Source organism: Columba livia, chromosome 3 (genome assembly GCF_036013475.1).
Source record: "Columba livia isolate bColLiv1 breed racing homer chromosome 3, bColLiv1.pat.W.v2, whole genome shotgun sequence".
In the NCBI taxonomy this organism is placed as follows: Eukaryota; Metazoa; Chordata; class Aves; order Columbiformes; family Columbidae; genus Columba; species Columba livia.
The window spans coordinates 77,569,479-77,593,313 of NC_088604.1; the positions used below are offsets into that span (position 1 = coordinate 77,569,479).

General features: G+C 43.3%; 1 long non-coding RNA gene across 1 annotated transcript in view; it reads right to left on the minus strand.

Moving 5' to 3' along the window:
• Nucleotides 1-21,415: 21,415 nt before the first annotated feature.
• The window catches only part of LOC102092664 (uncharacterized), a 42,171-nt gene continuing 39,751 nt past the window's right edge, over nucleotides 21,416-23,835 (minus strand). Inside the window, exon 5 of the long non-coding RNA XR_010471480.1 lies at nucleotides 21,416-23,413. This is a non-coding gene — a long non-coding RNA (uncharacterized LOC102092664). The remainder of the gene's footprint in view (nucleotides 23,414-23,835) is intronic.

A 23,835-nucleotide genomic window follows, 5' to 3' on the forward strand; every position in this document is an offset into this window, starting at 1 on the left:
TCACTATCACAGGGACAGGGTTAGAGAGACCAAGGCAAACCTCTTCTGCTCCTGGGAGTTGTGATGGGCAATAGGAGGGAGACATGCATCTAACTGTTTCTGTGCTTTTCTAGAAACTTAACATTTTCTTTTCCTATTGTTTTTGTTTCAAAGTGTATTTTCAGAAGGTTCCTCATGCATCCTCCATGACCCGAAATTTAGAAGGACCAGGATTGTTTAAGTTCTCCTGGCTTAAGTACAGTAAGGTTGAGCAGTGAGACCTATTTTTTCTTAGCTGTTGTCTAATGAGCTTGGATCACAGCATACTCCTTTACTTTCAATAACATGGGTTCCTGGAGCAGCAGCTGACTGGTTGACCAGGCTATTTCCCCGACTTATTTGGGCAACATCAAAGAGCAGGGACATGGCATTGCCATCCGTACATGGCACAAGACTCCACATGCACTTCCAACTCCACTGTCCCCACAAAGTAAAAGAAGACAAGGTTTCAGGAAAAGAGGCACAAGAATAATTGGAGATTAGGAAAAGCTAACTTCCTTACAACAGAAGGCCAGCAAAGCTCAGTAGAAGTAGCTTAGCCAACTAAAGACCACAAGGGGACTCATCCATGTCCTTTAGTATTTACCTGGGGAAAGATTTCCAGCCCACTGGCTGTTTCATCTACCAGAATCCTTCACAGCAAAAATACGAGACATTTCTAGCAGAGAGAGTAATTGACTGTTGCAGCAAGAAAGTCTGTCCCTCAAAGTTAAAGCAGGTTTGGGATTCTTTGTTTGTTTGAAGTAAGCCCTCCTGCATCCCAGATGTAACATGCTTGATTCAGAAAACACCACAACGCAGGTTCATACAGCCTACACGATACATATAGCACCAAGGAACAGGCACAGTGCTTTACCTTAAATATAGGCATTTTCCTTAATGGCTTTTAAAAAAGACACAGAAGAAATGTTTTAATAAACAGTTGTTTAGTTGCAGAGGTGGAGTTGGAGGACAGGGCAGCTGTGTGTCTGCAAGCTGGAAAAGCCTATTTACCTACTCTCTGATCTTGACCTTAGCTCAAAAGGTCAAGTGAAACCAAACGTTAAGGAAAGGCTTATTGTAAATCTTTCCTGGGATGCCAAGACTGAAGCTATTACAAAACAGTTCAGAGCCTGACTAGGCAGGAGCCTAGGGGTTTTGAGCCAAATGTCCTCCCTCCCAGGATGGGGAGGTTAAAGGAGGCTGGGGCACATTTCAGAGTGCAGCACCTGGCAGGACAGGGTGATGCTGGAACTGGGCTCAGTGGCTGGAGAGCCAACCCAGGCAGCACCACAGCACTCACACTGTGCTCCAGCCCAAAAGGCACAACATCCCCTGCAAAAGAAAAACCCAAAGAATCTCAAGCAGCACTACAGCCATCAGGCACTGCTTGTCTTGGCTTGTGGTGCTGGCATTTGATCAACCTATTGCCCCTTGTTTTCATTAAATGAGAAGAAAAAGGTGAAAAGAGCACCCTGGCTCTCACAGCCGTACGCGATTTGTCATTGCTAATTTTCTATAATGAGCTGCAGCAAGTGAAGCCAGTCTTTCTCCATTAATCCTGACGGGAAACATTTCTTCTTTCTCTTCCCATCAAGTGCCCCAAATTCTTTGAGTGAATATGTGCTGCAGCTGTACCAAACCCCCAGCTCTCCTTGAAATGTCTCCCTAGCATCGTGAACAGAAGGCAGCAACACAGAGCAGCTCTTCCAGCACAGTAATACTCCCTTGTTAAGACATAGGAACAGTAAGACATCACCGGCTTTATTTCCTTCTTTCTACTGTGCTTGGTTTTTATTATCCTGAATTGGAAATGCAGTATTGATTGGGCCTGCTTAAACATCAACGCTTAATAATCCTATTAAAAAAAAGATCTTCTGTAGTGGAAAAAAAAATTAAAATGAAAAAAATTAAAATGACGCAGCAATATTGTCTCCTGAAAGATAAATAAATCACCAGGCCTGGTTAATGTCTCCTCTTCTGCAGCCCTAGCTCTCAAGCTTTAGAAAGTTCTTCACAGAAGATATATTGAGGCCAGAGGGAACAATCATTCAGAGATTTCTTTATTCACTGTCCCTATAAATTGGTAAGAGAAACTGCTTATCTGTCACAAAAGATATTGATAAGCTCCAAGTTTTGCCTTTAAAACTGTTAATGGTTACCAGACCATTTATTATGGGAGGTGGTATTTAGCTCCAGGACTTGAATAAACAGTAGAAAATAACCCCAACTCCTATGTATGGACAATCCTCTACAGTGACCTATGCAAAGTCAGTTGTTGTCTTATGCTCAGGAGCTCCCGGGGGCTTGTCGTTACCTCCTGTCAGTCCAGCCCTGGGTAAAGGCTCTGGTGGCCATATGTGCTCCACATTCACCCTTTTAACATAAGGATTATGGGTGTCCTGAACAATGCACAGATTTTGAAGAAAGGAGCAAGCTTCCTACTAGAATTCAAGACTTTTTTCCCCCACTGCTTGTCATCTTTTCATTTCAGGTCTCTGATTTCTTTGCACAGCATCCTGTCTCTGCTATGTGCTGGCACCTCAGCTCTGAGACACGGGTGGTTGTAGCAGTCCTCGTCTCTGTACTCTACACATCTACACACACATGAATCCTCACACACACACAGTCTGAGGGGACAAACAGAGCCTAGATGCTTCACCCTGACTCCTTTGGGTCGAAGCCTGCTGAATGCCTGATGCTCAGGAGAGGCTGGCATGCTTGCCAGGGACTCAGGATCTCCAGAGGTCAGCTCAGAGAAAGCTGTTATCAGCTGAGTCTCACATAAATATGCCTTTTCAGAAGCCTCTCACAGAGGCTTATCAGCTGCAGTAATACACAGGTTCACATACTTTTCCTGTCTTTGCAAGGGCAAAGAAAACTCATCTGCCTGGACATGCAACACAAATTCAAGAGTCAAGGATGGTCTGGTTCTCCACCTGGCCCTACCAGAGCTCAGCTGTGTGATCACAGGCTTCCTGCACCTCCATGCTCCAGGCTCAGCTGGAATTAATATATCCATCCTTATGTGGTTACTGTGTAGCTCACTTATTGGTTGTGAAGAAATTAAGAGAAATAAAAGAGGGTAACCTCTCATGCTTGATAGGCCACTCCTAGCTATCTCAAATATTTACTAGTGCTGCTCAGCACTATCCTCACTGAAGGGAGATGAAAGGGCAGAGGTCCCTCAGGGCTTTTAAGTGCATCCGTGATGCTGAGGATGTAAACCAAAGCTTCTAATAAATTTTACCAATATACTTACTTTAAAGGTGTTGCATACTAGATGTCAAGGCTGTCCATGTTGAAATTTCTCATCAGTCTTACTTCACTAATGCTAGGATGAAATCCATGTGCCTCTTTATTGTTTGCAATAAAGTCTCCTGGCCAGTCTATGGGAACTCTGCATGCAAGGATGCACTGTGTGCCTGGCACAAGCTGTTCATCAGACACTTTTTTGAGGGTAGTCTACACATCTTCTGTCGTGGGGTACAACTTTGATTTTGAAAAATGCCTACAGTGCTTCAAAGAGGTTTGAGGTAGAAGAAAAGCATCATGGTCATCAATAGTTAGGTAGGGATTTGTGTAACCCCTGGGTTGATAAAAAGGAATGATGCTCATAAGACATCTTCCACAAAGCATGTGCTGTAGGAAAAGATAAGCTCCATGTGACTACACAAACTGCAAAATTCAGCACTTATTAGAGCTAAAGTCTTCCTTATGACTTGGTGTCAAGATTTCAACCATATGGTCTTGTAAATCTCTCTCAGAATGTCTCTTGTCACCCAGAGTGAACAAGTTGTCCCAGCAGGAGCCTCAAGTACAACATTAAATGCCAGTACTTCAACCTCCAGCTGTTGCCCACGAGGTTATGGTGCTAACATCAAGTCTCACCAAGAGGTGGAATGACTTCCCCCGTGCTATTTTTGGGTAAAAGAAGGGCTCAGCAAGTTCTACTACAGCTTGTGTGCAGGAATAACATTGTCCTGGAGCAGATCTCAAGCTGGGGGAGACCTAGACTGAGTTGCAGCAGGCACCACTCATATGGGTGACTCCATTAAAGCAGCTTCACTTCCCACAGTCTCAGCTGCTTTCTGAGCTCCTGACACTGATTTTCAGCCGCTCTTTCCATCTGCTGATGCCCTCTGGAGACCCTGCCTCCTCCTTCAGGCTTTCTCCTTGCAGATATCCAGCCTCTCTAGCAGGGGACACAGTATAAGAATTTATATCAATGGCTGTTGAAGGAAATGGCCTCAAGTTGTGCCAGGGAAGGTTTAGATTGGATGTTAGGAAAAAATTCTTCACAGAAAAGGTTGTCAGGCATTGGAACAGGCTGGAGGTATTTAAAAGGACTTGATTATCCTGAGGGTCTCTTCCAGCTGAAATGATTCTATACCACAATACACACATTCCCACTTCATCCCCTTCCAGGCTAAATGTTGAGTCTTGAACCAAAACTCACCTGCCCTCCTTGCCCTAGTAGACAATCTGCCTGCCTTCAAACATAAATAAGAGCCCCAAAAAAAAGCCCAGAAAGCAAATTGCACTGTTTTGTTGATATGACAATTGTTCCCTGCCACTTTTAATCACAACTCAAAGTAATTATTTAAGAGGTTTTGCTGGAAGGAACATTACAGCATGCAGGATCATGTAGAGCTCTCCAAGGAGAGTCACAAAGCGATACTAGGGGAAAATAGAGGCAAGAGGCATGCCACTGATATGGCTTCCGAATTCTGCTCTTAAAATGTTAGGGAAACCTGAGATTACATGAGTGTTCACACAGGATGCTTGTAATGGCAGCCAGTATGTGCATTTCATTTCTGAATTACATCTTTACAAGCAGCACTGACCCAAGCATAGGATTTAAGCACAATGAAGAATTTACTGTCCCTTTTTGAATAACAGCTGAGCTGCTTAAGGAAAGCTTGACCTAAGGTGACAACAAGATAAGGAGCTCTGATGTCTGCAACCACAACCCCACAGCATCTGAACTCTGCTAGGGGTCCTTGTGTGTGTCTCCCCTTTGAATCTGGCATAAGACAGTCCTCTTGGTTCATCTATTTCTTGCTCATAAAATAACAGGAACGAGGACACTTGTAACTGAAACTTTGCACCAGAAGGTAGGCATTGCAGAAGTAAAGTACAAGCCTGTCTCCTCTAGCTCAGAGACCGATGTGAAACTTTCAGAGGGCAATAGGGTCTTGCTCTTCTTGCAACAAAAAACAGACATAGGCCAGACACTGTAGAATTTCTACAAATTACACACAAGTCTGATCCTTTTAATCCAGTGAGGCAGGAGATGCGAGGCTGGCCCCTTCAAAGGGCACAATTTAGCATGGCTTATTTTATGCATTCCTCTATGTAAGGGCTTGTAAGCTCTCAGAGCCCATTGTGCCATCATTGGATTAGCTAAAGAAAATACTATCTCACTTTTTTTTTTTTTAATTTCAACTCTCATCCAAAAAACATTGTGAATATTTTGCCCCCAGCAGAAACAAAGTCCCTTTTGTAAAGGGCATTTGAGTCATTCTCATGTAATGATACTGCACAACTGTTTTGAAAAGGAAAACAAAATATGTGGCCCTCGTTTTTAACTGCAAAAAGAGAATAAAACGTAAGTCAGCAATGCTAAAGATCATTTAGGAAAAATAAATACCTTGCTCTTCCAAAACAGGATCCATCTGCAGCCATTTCTCTTTTTAAATAATCGACAGCCACAAAGGGGTACAGACCTATCTTTTTAGCAGCCCTATCGTGACAGAGGTGGATACATAATCATATGCAATGCCTGCCCGCACTGATCCACAAGTCACTAGCATTGCTATGTCAACAGCAAGACAGTGCAGAACAGAGGTGTACGTCCCATTCTTTGCTTTATGCAGATTTATAATAATAGTAATTAAAAACAAACTATAAACCTACAAAAAGAACAAGCCCCCACTCTTCATGAGGGGGTGAACCACCATGTCCTTGCACACCTGAAGTTAACAACGATACCATTCTTGACAGACTATTTTTTGTGGATGTTTTGTGCTTTACACCAAGACAAAGACAGTAGTTTTTTTTCTCCCTCGTGCAATTTGCAGTCTTGCAAAGGTAGTGTAAAAACAGCCAAACAGTCTCCTTCACTGACTAAGACACAAAACCCTGTGCCCAAGTGTGGAGCTAATCCAAAGAAGCAAGAATCTCCCAACCATTCACCTGGTCTACACAGGGAGCTCCTACTGGATGGGTTTCCTCCACCTACTGCTGATTTCCCTTCTTCAGCCCACACCGGAGACACCTTTCTCACTGTGCATATCCTCCAGCCCAGATGACAAAGTGAATAGTGTGCACTTGCCAAGCCACAGCCCATTCCAAGGCAGCAAAGAAACCCACCATGCCACCCACTGAGAGGCAGGAGTAAGGAGCTCACTGTTCCCACCACTGACTCTCCTCAGCTTCACAGCAAGACAGGCCCAGGGAGATTGTCCCACCACTGACCCACTAAAACCAAAAGAAGTGAATGCAGAGATCTGCAAACATCAGCTCACAGGTAGATGTACCATGTTTCCTCCAGTGGTCAGGGCAGAGGTTGTCTAGATAAGGGCAAGGGAATTGGTACTGGCTGGCAGACCCCACAGTTCCCCCTTTGGAGGGCACAATATCCCCAGTTAATCTACAGGGTTGTTTCCTTCTTCCCCACCTCTCAGCCCCTTTGTACTACTTCTTCCTATCTGCACACCCAAGATCCTGCTTTCATCATGACATGGGCTAATTAACTGATTTTGACACAGTAATTAGCTGATAAAAGTAGGTCAACAGTTTGTTATTTAACACATAAATGCTGTGGTTCTTGCACCAGGGTAGCTGCAGACAGCAGCTGGGCACACATTGCCTCTTTGCACTGCTCCACGATGCTGAAGAGCTGCTGTGCACATGGTGACAGGGTGTGCTGTGTCAGGAGAGGCAAGGGGACATGACAAGACTAAGGGAAGGCACTGACTCAGAAATCACTCCACTTGTGCACCCCAGACATCCTATTGAGCCAGTTCACAGTTCAAATGTATCAGACATATTTTGTAAGAAGGCTCTGGCAAATCCACATCTGTGTCAGATGATGCTTAGCCAGTTTAAAAGTAGCTCTGTGAGAGTCACAGAACCCGTGGACCCGTTTTGACTCAGTGGCCATGTCACGGGTCGTGGTGCCAAACAGTGAGCAGACAGCAGATTACAGCTCTGTTGAGCCCCACTGAAGCAGAGAACAGGATGCACATCCCCGGGAGTGCTGGCAAAGCAGCATTTCACATGCTGTTTTGAACCACAGATATCAGTTTACTCTGCAAATGGTACTGAGTTTTAAATATCAAATGTTCTGCATGAACATGATATTTCTCCTCACCTTCCCCCCACTCCCCAGGTCATATTGCTCTCCTCCTCTCTATTTCCGTATTGCAGACCTCTTAATGAAGTTTCAGTACTTAACTCTCTGATCAGCAGTAATATTGAGGAACAGTCACTATTTTCTGCCTGGTGCAAATGGACCATGTGACTAAAAAGGAGGGAATGTGTTATCTTGGGAAGGCGCTTCTAAAATTTGTCAGGACAGAGAATATTTGGCTATTTTGGAGCAAGCCAGGACTGAAAGACGAATAATCACTCTAACGCTCATCAGTCCCTGCACCCTGAATTAGGAAGTGCGGCTGTCAGGAGGTCACTAAGCACTAGACAGGGCCAACCGTGGTTCTGTGAAACCAAGTAGGGCAGGGTTGTCTCCCTGCATCCCTGTGCTGGGTGCCTGATGTGTGATCCAATGTCGGTACAGCTGTCTCTCCCCTCCATCCATACCCCTCACCAGAGGTATTGCACCCCAATCCTACATAAATTAATGGCACTTTACTGGCTAGTGTCTGGGACAAAGGCTGGCCATGCTCTGGATATGCTTCTGCCTTTTGGCCTGACAAAAGACCTTTGAGCAGCCTGGGGAAGGTACTGAAGGCACATCTACATTTCAAGAGGAATACACAACCCTTGCTGAGAGAAACCTCATTGTTAGCCACTATGAAGATGTTTCCATCTCATAGCAGATGGCAGCATCAAATGCTGAAGCGGTTTTTTTGAAGTGCTTTGTGTACCAGGAAGCAGTTACATCAGGTTAGCACTTCAAGTTCAGAAATTCATTTACTGCTGTTCCAGCGCTTCCCAAACAGCATTTGTGAGACCTGCTGACCCCCCGTGACTATATTGCTATTTCCCTGTCCCCAGTAACTGGAAGATGCATTTTATGCTTTTTCTCCCCCAACACTGATCCCTGCGAACACATAACTTTTCAGAAAGGCTCTGCAGGATGAGTTGCCCCACAGCACAAATCATCTGCCTTGCCTGTTTCTGTACATCTTTAAAGAAAATACATTGAATAGATCCAGGGTCCAACAAGTTATGGCTGCAGAACCCACAGAAATGTGACCTCTAGAGGCTGCTTTCAGTCCACATTGTAATGCAAACTCTGTAACACAAAACATAGTACAGACAAATAATGAGCTTATGTTATCAGCTGATGTTATCTCACTGCTATTCCCCAGTTAAGCATGAAGTGTTCAATACTGCAGGTGTTAGATGTTCACATCACAAGCATCTCCAGGATCCTCAGGTTCAGGAGGTATGGAGGATGCTCAATGACTTAGCGGAAGAGTCAGATACTTTAACGCACCCATGCCCTGATTCCTTTAGGTTGATGATTTTTGTATTTATCTTTCAGTACCATTTAATAATGTGCATGATGTTCCAGCTTGACCACAACCTCTGTTGAGTACCATTTGCAGATGAATATTTAAGTAGTCACACTCCTCAGTAGCCTCTGTAGTTTTAAAAGTCTTGGGTGAGCATATGAAATAGCATTCTTTCTGTCCCAGCAGAGGCATTAGCAAATTATGTCAGATAAAACATTTTTTAAAGGGTGCAGTCAGGGATATCCAAGCATTTGTCAAAGATAAAAGGGAGAGCTGAGATTCAAACAGTGAAATGCCAGCAAGCAACCTAAGCTGAGATGTCCACTGCAGGGAATGGGACCCTGAACTTCCAACACTAAGCCAGAGACTGAGAAATATTAGAAGTCAAATAGATGAGTATGGAGTGAGTTTATTCTCAAAGGTGAACAATGTAAACCATGATCTGCAACTTTAAGATTGCTTGCATTTTCTTGGGTTTTTTTACTGTGGTGTTAGTTATGTAAATGCAAGCAAATTCCTGAATTATATTTAAATAAGCCCCTGATTATGCTGTCCCTTAAGGACATTTTAAAGGGTGATAAGGTTTCCCTGCCTCCTAAGTGAGCAATTAAGTCTACACTCTCAAAAAGACAGAAAAGTTGTCACTATCAGCCACAGCCCCATGTATTGGAGGGCAGCAGCACCTTACTAGAAAGGTCCTACAATGGTTAAGAAAAAAAGCAACAAGACATGTATAATACTAGCACATCACAAAGCAGCGTCTGATAGTTCTGTGTTTTTCTAGCCCAACGTGGACAGGTTCCACGGGTAACAAATTCATGGATTAGTATAATCCATACAAATGTAATTACAGACCTTAATGGCTTTTAGCAAGCTCTGCATACTGGCCATGTGAAGAACTACAAGTACTCCTCTATTCTCCTTTTCTTTTCCCCCCCCCACCCCCCCAAAAAAAGCACATAACCAACTCCTCCTTTATCCAGATTGAAGTTTGATATTTTTGATCTGCCAGAATCGAGAACTATATGCTGCCCAGCACAGAAGCTTATTTTTCTTCTCTTCCTCCACATCCCCTTTAGTCTGTCTGGCTACAGGAAAACAGGGCAGACATCAGGCAACAAGGTCTGTAACACCAGTCAGCTTTTAACTACAGGACAATTCCAGACTTTGCACAGACCACCATGCTCCTCTCAGGTTAAGTGCCATGCGCAGATATACCCATCAAGACCTGGACATTGGGACTGCTACCCTAACAGAAGTGGTGGTAGATGGCCCATGCCAGCAAGCTGTACAGGGCAGAAGGACAGACTCTTTGCCCTGCTCTCCTATGTCAAATGCCTCATGCAAGGGCTAGCTCAAGGCAATGCAAACATGAGAGCCCAGGCACAAAAGGACCAGAATATCCCTTCTCTTCTACAGTCAGAAAGGAAAGGGGTTGCTTTTCGAGAAGAAACAGATCTCCCTGGTGGTCACCATCAGTTGCCAGTCCAAGACCTGAACAAGTCTGTGCTACACATGCCTCTGGCTCTACATGCATCTAGTTCAGGTAGCTAAAACTCACGTGAGGTTTTCAGGTGAAACAGCTAACCCGGGATCACCCTCGTATGATCTGCAACTTACTACCAGAACAAGCATATGGGACTCCACTATCCTTGTATTTTCTCCATCAAATCTTGAGCCCTGGCCTGAAACTCAGGTATTCCCAATTCTGGAGAGGAAAATGAGACTTCAGCGTGCTCTGTCATGCCACTGCAGTAGGGAGCACACTGAGTTGGCTGCTCAACCTAGCTCCAGTGCCTGGTTACTCTGGTCAGGCAAAGAAGAAAGGCAAGCTCCAAGGACAACTCAGCATCTCTTTTACCCACCAGGTCTGCAGGAAACCTTCAGAGGCCATTCAGGTAACAAGCTACCAAGCACCGGTTCACCCCAGAAGCTGCTTCAGGAGCAGGCAATTAAAGAACAGCAGACAGGGGAAGTTCCCAGCCTGTCACTCATATCACTCTCCCAGACATGTGTATGGGGGTTTAAATGCTGGTGAAGGATGCCCTTCATGACAGCCCCAGGTCTCAGTGCTCCCTGAGCAGATGGGGAGCTAGACCAGCTCCCTCTCACACAGCCAACATGCTCCATCCCCACACTGCAGGGACACCTTTGAGGGGCATGGGCAGAGCTCACTTTCTCTGACCTATTATGTTAATGGCCCCTGTGATGGAGACAGACAAGAAATATGTCAGTTAATAGCAATTATAATGAGGGAAAGAAGCAATCCTTTTTCCAGTTGAGGTCGATAACAAGGCTCCCATGGGTACCTATGGGAAGTGGATTAGGACTGTTACAGGAAATTAAGATGTATGCAGAAGGTTGTTGAAGGAACCCTGGAGAGGAGTTCTGAAACTTTTGTAGCCTGATGAGAAATGATTCACTTATTTTCCCAGATGGATTTTAGGAGAAGAGGCAGAGTTGCACATACAGAATAAGTGACACGCATTTGCTGGAAACAGGTATGCTACAAATGTTATTTGCTCAGCTCTAAAGCTCTTCTCCATACTCCAATAGATATAAATACAGATAGTGTTCCTACCTTCCCCTCCAGCTAACAAACACCCCACTTCCAGTGAGCTTCACTTGAAATAAAGTTAGTGAGCCAGTAAGGACTGGCCTTATTCCCTACCAGTTGATCAAATCCAGAATGTTTCTTTAGCACAGACTCACTTTTTCAAAACAAGCAGCATTTTTTGCAGGCAGAAAGGTCTTAATTTCAACAACCTACAACATACTCTCCCAGCTGGGGAGAGTTTACTCCTTCCCAGCCTGGAGTCAGGCTTTACCTCTCACTTGATAAATCGTATCTCCAGCCAGTGTCAATGGCTATTAAAGTAAATTCAGTGCCAGCCTGACTTCTCTGCTTTCAGTCCAGTCAGCAGCAGAGGCAGCGACCCCAGCCCGGGGCCATCTTCTCCCAGCCCATGTGCTCAAGGCCTGCTCGCCCTCCCTCTGCACACAGATGGCCAGCTGCCATGCCAATTAGCACGAGTTACGATTTTGCCTCTTGATGTGAACACGTGCATTTGGGACAGAAACCAAACACCCTGCCTTGCTTCACTGAGCAGCCAGGTCCCAAACAGCTGATGCTGCATTATCAGTGAGGACCGCATCTGAGCACTGGCTCATTATTTACCAGTTTTCTAAGCAATTCAGCGCAAACCAAACAGAAAACATTTCTGGTCTCTGAAGAACTGGCCCTCTTCCAGTTCAAGACTTACTTCCATTCACTGTCTTTCAACACTTGAAACATGTTTGGTTTTTACTTTGAGGCATGGCTTTCATCTTTTGTAAAGCACGTGCTGGATGACAGTTTTCCAGGTATCTAGGCCTGGATAATTATACAGCTCAATTTAAGCCAAAATACTGTAGTTTGTACCACAATGAAGGGCTTGACACTTCTACCCAACAGCACATTCAAGCAGGCAGCATTTATAGACCCAGGCATGCCAGAAAGTGCCCCAATGTGCTGGGCTGCTACCATCTCCCAAATTCTGCATGAACAAGAACAACAGAAAACTATAGACCAGAACTGACTCAGACAGCAGTATCTCAAGCGAAAAAGCAAGACCTCCTTCGTCCTACATGGCAGTTCCTTACTCTCCACACCTCAGGCTGCAAAACAAAACAGCACAACCGGAGGCCAAAGTAAAGGCTCTGCTTATCGTTTAGTCATGGCAGTGGGAAAACACAGAAAAAATAGAAAATAATAGGAAAGATGCTCCCCAACCCCACTCCAAAGAGCACTAAAACCCATGACTGGATTTTCTCAGCTACATCTCACTAATATCTGAGATCCCATCCCTTAAATGGACAACAGCTATGTTTCTCCTATATTGTCTCCTTCTGTTTGGCTTCAGGAGCCAAAGGGGCTGTGCCAGTTTTCCAAGGAGAGAAGTGCTGGGGCTTCCCAGCAGTTTCTATGGGAGCTGTGGGTGCTATGACCTGTGAAGATCAGGATCCTTCAGGTCAGGTGCTTACATGCATTCTCTGAGCCAAGTTTGTTCCATTTACCGACAACCTGGATCAGGGTTCAGGAGGGGAACAAAGCTATCATAAGGCAGAAAAAGGCTTGGCAGTCCCAGGAAGAGCCATCCCCCAGAAAGTCTGGGAGAGAGCACAATTGAGTCGAGTGCAACTTCCTGTTTTTGACCACTCAGTATCACACTGAAAACACTTTGGTTTTTAAGAACTATTTCATAGAAGATACTCAATGAATTAGTGTCAAAAAAGTGTCTGCAAGTGTCTGCAACCTTTTAATCTGACTTTGAGTTCCTTCAGTTTGAATTTCCAGGTGCTGTTGCACTTGCATGTGGCCCTTGGAAAAGAACATCAATTTACAGGCTTTTGTTCTGTCTCAGAAGTCATCCTCTATATTTTCTCTTTTACTGTAGTTACAGTGAAAAGAGAGCCTGTGGAACTTTCTGGAAATGCTGACATCAAAGTCCATCTAAGATTAGCAAAGTACATGCTTGCTATATAGCTTTAGAGACACCAGGAAACATCTTCCTTATTTAGCTGCTATATTCAGCTCTCAAACATCGAGTAGTCTATCTTACTCCTATAGATATTAGGGGCAGATAGAGGGGAGAAGGAAGAAAAAGATGTAAGGGATGCCTAATTCTTTACCACACAGAACAGCAGCAAGTTTCAAATGAGAGCTCCCATCCATCCTAATCTTATACAGCAAATGCAGCTGGCAAGGGAAAAAATAAAATGCGCATTCGTGTCATGCAGGTCATAGGCAGTATCGCCCTCTCCCCCTTTCTCCGTTGGCTCCGTCACAGATAGAGCATCTGCAACAAATTAATTTCCCTTGGTGCGTTGCAGCCCCCTTGGCTGCACACAGACTGCGCGCTCAGCATCTGCTGCCTTTCCTCACAAGTTCGTGGCTGCTTTCAGCCAGTTGTCACAGAGCCTACAACTGAGGACTTTCAAAGGCTTTTACAACTGGATACAAGATGGATCTTCAAACTCAAAGCCAAGACAAGCCAAATATGTTACTTTTCATACATTGTCCAGACAAGAAATTGAACCTGGCTCTTCTTACAAGAAAAGCCAGGTACCAAACTTCAAAAGGATCCACATACCTTAAAAAGCCATAACATTATATCTTCCTAAGGAGGCTGGATTGTTAAATTCCTACTGTGAAACACTGTTTTATACTTCTCTTTACCATTTCAAATCCAAGATAGGTTGTAACAATATCAACGTACTACATGTTTTTGCTGCTGTACAGCAGCAGTTATGAGTAACAAAGGAGCAATAATGTTGAAATTGCACACTACAAACCCACCAAAAGCACTGTTGCATAAAGGTGGGGTTTTTTTCCTTTTTTTTTTTTTTTAAATAAAACCTAAACATTAAAAAATAGGCAGCTTAAAGCATAGATTTCAGCGAGGGTGTTAACTTTTGAAGACACAAGGTGCAAAGCTCATCTGTACCTGATGTAAACAGGGACAGAAAGTAAGATCTCTAAACATACAACTGCCAGAGACTGATATGAGTTACAGTGAGTCAAACAGATTTGACTTTTCATCCCTTACATTCCTACTTCTCATAGCTTCCTGCCACAGACATGCCCTTCCTTCTCTGTTGGCACCTCCTGTTTGTTTTCCTTTGCCACCAGCTCAGAGGAATACTCAAGGACACTCTGCAAACATGCTCCAGCTAGTAATTAACTCATTGAGCACTATGTTCCAGAAGGATGAGATTTCCCTTTCTGGTAGAAGGGACACTCTTCTAGGTATCGCAGTGCTGTTGTCACTTGGAGGTGGCTGGGGAGTCAAGAAGGCAGTAAAGCAGCTTGTGAAGGACAGGGGAAGAGGAACAAAAGCTAAAACCTGAGCACTCACATGCCAAAAAGCCATGGTGGCATGCAGTAGCCCTTGGGAGACTGCAGCTATGAGCCCAAACCCATGGGCAGGGAGAGCTGCTTCTGGACCCACACCAAGCTAACTGATGTTCTTGGGCATTATAACATCCAGTCTTGATGACCCACCTGTTAGGACCCTCTTGTTGTGGTCCTGTGCCTCCAGCTGAGTGTGGGCCCAGCACTTAGCATCCCACCCCCAGGCTGCAGTGGCAAGTCCATGGGACATGCCCTTCCCTCTGCTTCTGTCCACAGGTTAATTTTATGCTTTTTTCATTTAATTTAGCATGAAATAAGTGAGGAAGCCTGGACAGGAATGTCCAAACATTAAGCAAGGGGTCTGGGATATCCATCACAGGTTTTCCTCTAACAAACCAGATAACCACACTGCTCCTTTAGCATGTGCAGAGTCTCACAGTTAAAAACCTCTGATATCCAAATGTTTCCTCCACACACCTGCCATTCTGATTGTTTCTTCAGCATAACCTTGGATAACTTGGGACTTCCTTCTTGCCCAGTACTTTACAGCATAGCTTAGGTGGAGAACTTTGCTAGACGAGAAGAGAGAGGCTTCAGCCTCCTTTGCCAGGGCCAGGACCCCAAGACATAACCCTGTGTAGATGTTCATTCTGTTACGGCTGCAGAGAAGCACATGGTAAACACTTAAGAAGAAATAAACAACAACCAGACAACAAGACCAAAAGATACACCACCAATAGTATCACCATTTACAAGGTATGTGCATGTGACAATTTACACAGACTGAGGCAGCAGATAACATTTTGATTTTCACTGGTAATACAAATGTAAATGTGCCCAGCTTTAATAGTTTTCATCTGTCATCTGATGCTTCAGCTTAGATCAGCAAAGGCTCTGAATTCTCCTTTTAATGACATTTATCGTGTTCCGTATTCATCTTTGCTGTGCACTAGGAACTGCTATCTGGGGGAAAGCTAGCAGGGCTCAGCTCAGCAAGAAAACCACATTTGCTTGGGGTAATGCAAGAGGACTTTTAATAAGGAGGATCTCCACAGCTAAGCACTGAGTCACAGGGTTTGTTTGCAGGTCCATAGGGTGCCAACACCTGATCAAACCAACTTGCACACATAAACCTCTACAAAGACTGTTTCCAACCTGGCTGAGGCAATCCAGCAGCGACCAGAACACACCCTGTCCAGAGGTAGGCTGTCTCCACAGTGGTGCAAGAGCATCAAGCAGCAAAATAGCCTGTTGAGAAGCTACAGAAAATGCTTGGACAGAGGCAACAGCATGTTCCAAGTGCCAAGTCATCCCTGTTCTTCCCCGTTACTCATTGCCCCTCCAGAAAGCTTTCTGCTTTGCTGGTACTTGCTGCTCTCAACCAGAGGCAAAAGCCAAGTTCCCGTCATCTTTGAGAGAACTGATGGCTTTCCCTTCTCCACTGACAATAGCACCTAGGTACAGGCTCCTGTAAATCACTTTGATTAACTTGAAAGAGACAATTGGTTTTGACAGAATAAGACCCATTGACCAAAACAAAGTTCAGCTCAGACTGAGGCTGAGCTGCCTTTCAAGCCTGGTTAACCACAAATATGAACAAAAAAAGCCTTCCCTTCCTGTGCACTTTCTGCCTCCCTTCAGGTCCTGTGAGAGTAGGGAGGGGACATAGATGAGAGACCAACTTTGACTAGTTCTAGATTTGAGCAGGAGCCATAAAATACTGGAAACATCTGTTTTCAAGGGAAATATTTTTCCTAGAAGTTTCCCAATGGCCAAGGACACTGCTTACCTGAAATACTGTCTGAACTAATGGAATATTGCTATTAGAGCTGGATAGGAAATATTTTTTCCTATCCTAAGAAACCTTCCTTTTGTCTCCCTCCTGAGGAAATCATGCTTTGTTAGTCTTCTTACTCAAGGAAAACAAAACATCAAAACCCTCCATAATTAAAAAAATCACCTGTGCTTCCCAGGTGCCAATAGACAAGTGCTAGTAGACAAGCAATTGTGCACTTCCTTGGCATACAGGAGAATCAGGTTCAAATTCTTGAAGAGAGATACTTTAGTCTTGCTCTTTCTACATCCCTGATAATCACACGGGTCTCTAAGCTGTTGATACTTTACCAACAACATTTTCAGTATTATAGTTTTGGACAACCTGAAATACTCTGCAGTATGACAATCCACCTGGAGCCTGACACGCACGCACTATTGAGTTGGGATCTGGGAGTTCATACAGCACCTCTTGCTAGTAACTCAGAGCCATGGAAACTGCCAAAACAAAACCCAAAAAGCCTTCTGTGGTGCTGACAAGACAATTCTAGATTGCTTATAAGCCATGTCCTCGGTAACAAAGTGTGAGACATCACCAGACGTATGCAAAATATCTTGCATCTCATGAGGAAATAGTTTATCATAGACAGTTTAGAAAGTGCCTCACCCTGCTGTTCCCACTATGTTTCAGTCCAAATATATTCATCTAGAGGATGAAACCCAACAGAGAGTTTCACGTCACACAAATTCAGAGATTCTTCCAGCTCACTCCCGGCTTCATAAGCTGAAACAAGTTAACTCCACAGGCAGGATGAAACTAATTTGGCAGCTTTGCATAGGAAAATGGTTGTATTGATAGACAGGAGATTTTGAAATAGCAGAGGCAGACAACCAGGGTCTACAGCTACTATTATGGTCAAGGTGTTTTGGAAAGACTTCCAAAACTGCTGAACTAGAAGAGTGCTGGAAATTGTCATATTGCTTTGTAGTTTTGCAGGAAATATGATAAGGCAGAACTTCCCTATATGTTTCCCCCTACACACTTCTTTACTCACATGTGGGGAGTACCAGATCAAGGACTTCTGTAGGTGGTCCCATATGGCACTCAAGTAATTCCCACTTTTGCTTTAGACCTTAACCTTGTACCTTGAAGAACAGCACTGAAGACAACAGTGCATACTTCAAAGCATATAATGCTCCAGTATAAACAGGTTAACATCTACAGGCAGAAGAAGAAATGCCTTAATGTTATGGACAGACAGATCCCAAGAACAGATTGAAGTTCTTGGTTTAAGAAAGAAAAAAAATATCTTTTTCTCAGTGTCTTTAACCAGCGTGTGAAGCATAAAGGCTTTTTAGACAGAAGTCATCATACAGGCAACTATAAAACTCACTAAATTTGACCTACAGATCAGAAAAAACAGTCATTTGCCCTGATCTAGACTGAATCAGATTAGTGCCAATATACTATAGCAAGAATTCAAACTACAGGCTGTCCTTTCCATTGCAAAACTGAAGTAAATTTTCACATGTACACATGAAAAGGTCCTTTGATACAATTTACGTAGATTCAACCAAGACTGCATCAGAAATGAACCCAAATATTAGTTCACCTATATGTTTGTTAATTAATATATAAATCAAGATGTCTCAGATATCCATTGTATCTACTTCTTTTAAAATACATTATTTTTAATAGGGGATATCTAACAACAGATCATATTTTTGGCACTGCAAGTCAATGTGATTATAGAATAGTTAAAGGCATTCCTGGGTAAAACTACAGTAATTCTTGATAAAATATGCACAATCCTAACTTGGATATGCTCAGCTGAGAAAAAACAAACAAACAAACAAAACAAAAAAGATCAAATGGGCTCTTTAAGGGTTGTTGTTGTTGTGGTTTTTTTTCCTACCCTCACGAATGAGGTTGGAAAATCAGATTGTATTTTTATTATCTGTTCACAGGGCCATTTACCAGAACTTTTCAAAATGCGAGTGCCCACAACAGCACTACCAAGCCTTGACTTCTTTCCATCTACTAATTCATGCTATGTGGAAAGTTTTTGTGCCCATTTCAAACTGAGGAGAACAATAAGATATCCATGGATTAAAAAAAATAAAAAAAAAAAAAAAAAAAATCATCAAGACACAGGCTTAGGGTGAAAGTTTCCAGAGATTCTAAAAACTGACAAATTCTCTTAAGCTCAAGTCAGACACTCCATCTCCTTCAAGTACCAGTATCTTAAACAGAATAACTCAAATTGTAAACCTAAGTCAGATACCTTCCTAATCAGACTTCATGTTCACCATTTACATGGCTGTGGCAGTCTGAAGCCAAAAAGTTTGGTAACTGAACCCCTTGAGACTCAGTCTTCATCACTAAATGATCACCTGTTGCCCATCATCGTTGCTGGAAGCCAGAAAACCCAACGCCACTCCCTACCATGTGCATAGCACAAGCTTCTTTCATAAGCCAACCAGTAACAATGGTCTCTCAAGTGTTGTTTATTTTTCAAGATTGGTTTGTCTATTTTTCTCCCCCTACCCTTTCTCTTGATAGGCTAATTCTTTTGTTCAAGGCTTGTAGAGCATAGTCATGTTAAAGGCTGCAGCAAATGACAAAGATGCTTTATGGGAATGACAACAAAGACAGCGGGATGCACACGAGATCAACACAAAGGAGTACTGAATAGTAGCGATACTGAACTGTGGCATCATTTATCATTGTAGAAGGCAAGATACAAGGTTATCTTGGGGGATTAATTGTTTGAAATCCCACTAGGTCCTTCCAACAATCACCCTGCAGTTTCAGCTGTCGAGCTATTCCATTCCCTGTCCTCCAAGCTGGCTAGTTTGGTATTGGGAAGGGGGAGGCATTTTATTGTCAATGTATCTCTGTATAAAGAGAAGAAAAGCAGTATTACACAGCACTGAGAGATGAGGAAGTAAGTACTCTCAAAAGTAGGAAAAAATGACAGAAAGCAAAATTGTCTATATAAAGCTACAGGGCAAAAATCAGAGGCAGAGCAGGAACACAGAGTTACTAGGGCCCTCAAGCACTGCTAATTCCTCTGGGTGATGCCTACCCCCACTTGCAGAAAGACTGAACAAAAGCAGTTTTCCTTTGAATGCCAATCAGCTCCTTTACCAGATACTCTTAAATCTAACTTTATCCCCTGATTGCTGTGATTCTGCCATATTAAAACGATTCTCTGAAATGACTCTGATTTGTTCACAATACTGCTATTTAGCAGCCAGAGCATCAGAGCAATACAGTTATGTTTTGATTTCAATTCAATTACCAGCAGAGTAGAAGCCGTAGCACAAAGCCGAGATACGCACAGCACAGCTGCAGCAGCAGTCACACACCAGCAGCTCGATGCCACCCGTTCTTCAAATTAAAGCCTTCCTGGAAATACCCCAACACCCCGCAGCCCTAGACCAATGCGTGGAGGTTCGCATGATTTATATGGACAAACCCCCAAGTACAAGGAGGCAGTTTTACTTTCTGAGGAAGAGATGGAGACCCCTCCTCACTAACAGGGACAAAGCTTGATTCTGGAAGCATCATCAGCTAGAGAGGCCATAGGGGCCACGGTTTGAGGAAAGGGAAATGTCATATCCCAGGAGAACACAGGCTCTTCACATGAAACAGATCTTAAAGCCAAGACTAAAGAGTTCAAAAGAAGCAGTTCTCTTTTCAGAGGAGAAAGAAGTCACCTCAGGCCAAATCAAAACCAGCTCTTCCAACAGACCCATTTCAGCATGTCTGGGACCAGTCCCTCTGAGCAAAGGGAACAGGTGCCCAGACCTCAGCAGGGTTGAGAAAAGCCTGAGCAGGAAAGATGACTTGAAGATTTAACTCTACTTCAAACATCAGAGCACCAGAGTTTCAACATGCAAAAATACAATTACCTTCTTTGAAAACAACACTTCTCAAAGAACCCTGCCAATCAGACAGCTAAAGAGATGCTCAGATACATTTAAAAAGAACACTTTCAGCAGTCAGCTTTTACCATATTCTGTTCTGCTAATTGTTTCCAAGTTGCTGTATGAGGGATTAGTAGATTGAAATCAACACTCACCAGTAGATTATCTATGAAGTTCAGTCCAGGAAACTACTTCTGTTGTCCTCCATACCTACAGCACGCACAACACTTCCCACCAGCCAGCCAAAGGTGATCAGGACCCAACATGCTACTCAGAGGAGCTGACATCCCCACTCTAAACTGCACAGCCAAATGGCCCTTGCAGAGGCACCTTATGATTAGCCACAGCTGATGAGCACTCACCACTGAAGGAGGCTCTAGTGCTTGCAAATCATGAGATTAATTACAGCTTTAGCTACCACACTGGCAAATTAAATTACCTCCTTCAGGTGGCCTGAATGAGCAGAAATACCCCCATGCACAGAGAGTAAAGGGAGTAAAAAAAACCAAACCAAAACACAAACAAAACCAAGAAAACCCCTCAAAACCTTCAAGAAAAAGGACAACAGCAGTAGCTCAGGTCAATAGCTCAGTTTACCACACAACCAAAAGTCTTAGTGCTTGTCTTTTTTTTTTCCCCAGTGCCTCTGAGTAATCGAAGATTCAATTCTGTATGTCCTAGATACCTCTTTTTACCCAGCGTTGAAGGAGCTTGCTGTTTTGGGAAGGTCTGTATTTTACCTGGAGGGATGAGCTTCCTTTAAGTAGAACCTGCTAATCTGAAAAAGCTGTGGCATGAAGGACTCCACCAGCTCTCCTTGGGGAAATGGCGGGGTTTCTTTACAGCTTCTCTGGAAGCTGTGTCAGCTCTGCTGGTTCCTTCAGGGCTGCTTCTGCAGTGCTATGGGGCCATGGTGGGCTCATGAGAGCAATTCTCTTTCTTTTTTCCCCAGTGCCCAGGAAAGGTCTTTTTACTGTAACACTGAAGACTGCAGCCCTAGCTAGGGTGATACCTCAGGTTCTGTCACCCTCAATTCGAAAGTAACACTGTTTAAATAAAAGCATCCTGTCCTGCCACATCTTGGGGACAGAAATAAGGAGAAAGCAAGTAATTAATGTATGTGTTGAGGTCCCTGGGAGTTTCCAGGAGCTCAGCATCCTGTTCTTGGGGGCCATCCCCAGCCAGTACCTTGCTGGTTTACAGCTTACGATTTACAGAAGCAGTTGAAATCTCTGAGAGTAAACACAATTGTTTTATTTTGCATCTGGGTTTCTGTGTGTCTCATGCTCTGTGTAACAGAATACTGTGATCTTCAATAGGTTAAAGGGTGTTTTCTGAGAGTAGGATTTTATAAACCAGTTGCTTGTTTAAAGTAAATTAAACTACAGAACCATAGAAATTCCCCTTACTAAATTTTTGGTGTTCTGAATCGCCAGCTGCCTGTCTGGGAGGGGGGAAGGCCAGGGACTCAGATTCAGACTGGAGGCCTCACTCAAGAACACTAAAGTTAGGTGGGAGGAATCCCAACCAAGATGCTGCATCAGCTGCTGAGAGTATTTGTGGAGCAGCCACAAAATGAAATATAACACAATGTTTTTAACAGGGCACACTGCTGTTAATAGAAATTAAGCTTTCCAGCCCTGTTCCTGTTTTGGAATTCATTTTGCTTCTGGAGAAGGGGACGTGCTTCGGTTCATCACCTCCAAGGAGAATAGGTACCTTAATCCCAGTGATTTCAGTATGAGCTGAGATCTTCCAACTCTGGGGCTTTGTAACCCACTTAATTTCCCTCTCTGGTGACCAGTTAGTCTGCACACGTAACTAAACATGAGATTTAAATCTTTAAACTAAGGAACAAGTTGGTAGACTCTATGATTTTTTTGCAAGCATGATTCTCTTAAATTTGAGGGAAAAAAAAATTCTGTCGTATGAGGCGTGGGCCGAAGGAGGTGATACTCCCTGCATTGTCAGCCCGGCTGAGCAGGCCCGTGTGGGCGGTGGGAGGCAGCAGTGGCTGGGTGCTGGGCAGCCCTCCTCTGGCACCCTGCAGCTCACCTGGCTGCGGCCTGCTCTACCAGGTCCCTTTTGTTGTCTGACACTGCCAAACTTGGTGTAAACTTTGTGGATTTTTTTCCATCACATCGTTTTCCATCCAGCCACACTTAGCGCTATTGCTGGATAGCAGCCATAAATAAATTAACAGATTGTGCTATCTGTGCGTCCTGAAGTTAGCTACTGTTAGCAGTCATTCTACACGTCCTGTTACTGCACTGATATCTAGCTAGTTTGAATTCTGAATTTTTTTTTGTTGTTTTATTCATCCTTGTTCATGCAGACAAACAGGGCAATACTAGATAATTGGCCAAATAGGTTTCTACAAACTATTTCTGTGTTCAGTGAAAATGAGTTATGCACAGCCCCTAAACACTAGATCAATAACTGACACTGCTGTATTCATATTTGGGATCTACTGAGATTATCATGGCTACATTTACTTACACTGAACTCTGCAACATGTGAGCTATGCTAGAAGGAGTTGTCATTTCCTAGACAGTATTTCTTGTAATATGACAGCTTACTTATACACTTGATACCCACTGGAGTATGGTGAAGGTGTTTTAAAATTATTATTGTTTAGAAATCAAAGAGATCCTTCAAAGATTCTTAACCTAACCTTTCCTAGGTACTTATTTTAGTCGAATTTTCTTCTTTTTAGCAGCAAAATGAAACAAAACAAAAATGCACCCAAAAAAAAGAAAAAAAAAGAAAAAAAAAGACTTATCACATTTGTGACAGTAGGTTGAGAAAGATCCTGAGTTGATAATTTAATTTAATTTGCAAAATCAGACAATGTTGAGCTGTGGGGTATAAAATTTCTCAATAATGGTAGTTCTTTGAAATGTTACTATTCTTCGTGACAGGCATTAAACCAATGAATAAATTAATGGGGTAGGAAGCAGTAATTAGACACTAATTTATTTTAGTAGACCATCAAGTGTTCACCAGATATTTGGGTAAATCAGTTGTCTGTCAGGCATGGCATTATAAAGTTTCTGGATGTAGCTCTGCACAGATGGCTGCAGTATTCTGCCTGTAAAATAACATAACAACATAACGTGACACAACATAGCATGACACAACATAACAACATAACATAACATAACATAACATAACATAACATAACATAACATAACATAACATAACATAACATAACATAACATAACATAACATAACATAACATAACATAACATAACATAACATACATCTTTATCTATTTTCTGTATTACATGAGACCAAGCATGGCATGGTGATGGTCCTTGTGCCCCAGTGTCTCCCTGCCAAGAGGTGGTCTGAGCACAAGACGGCAGAAGCTCAGAGTCAGCTTCAAACATGAACAGTAAAACAACAGCTACAGAAAGAAATGCTGTATTTTAAACCATGACAAGCTGCACTCAGAAAGGAGCCCAGCTGGAGTCCAAATAAGACATGACTACAGATTTGAAAAGACCTTTT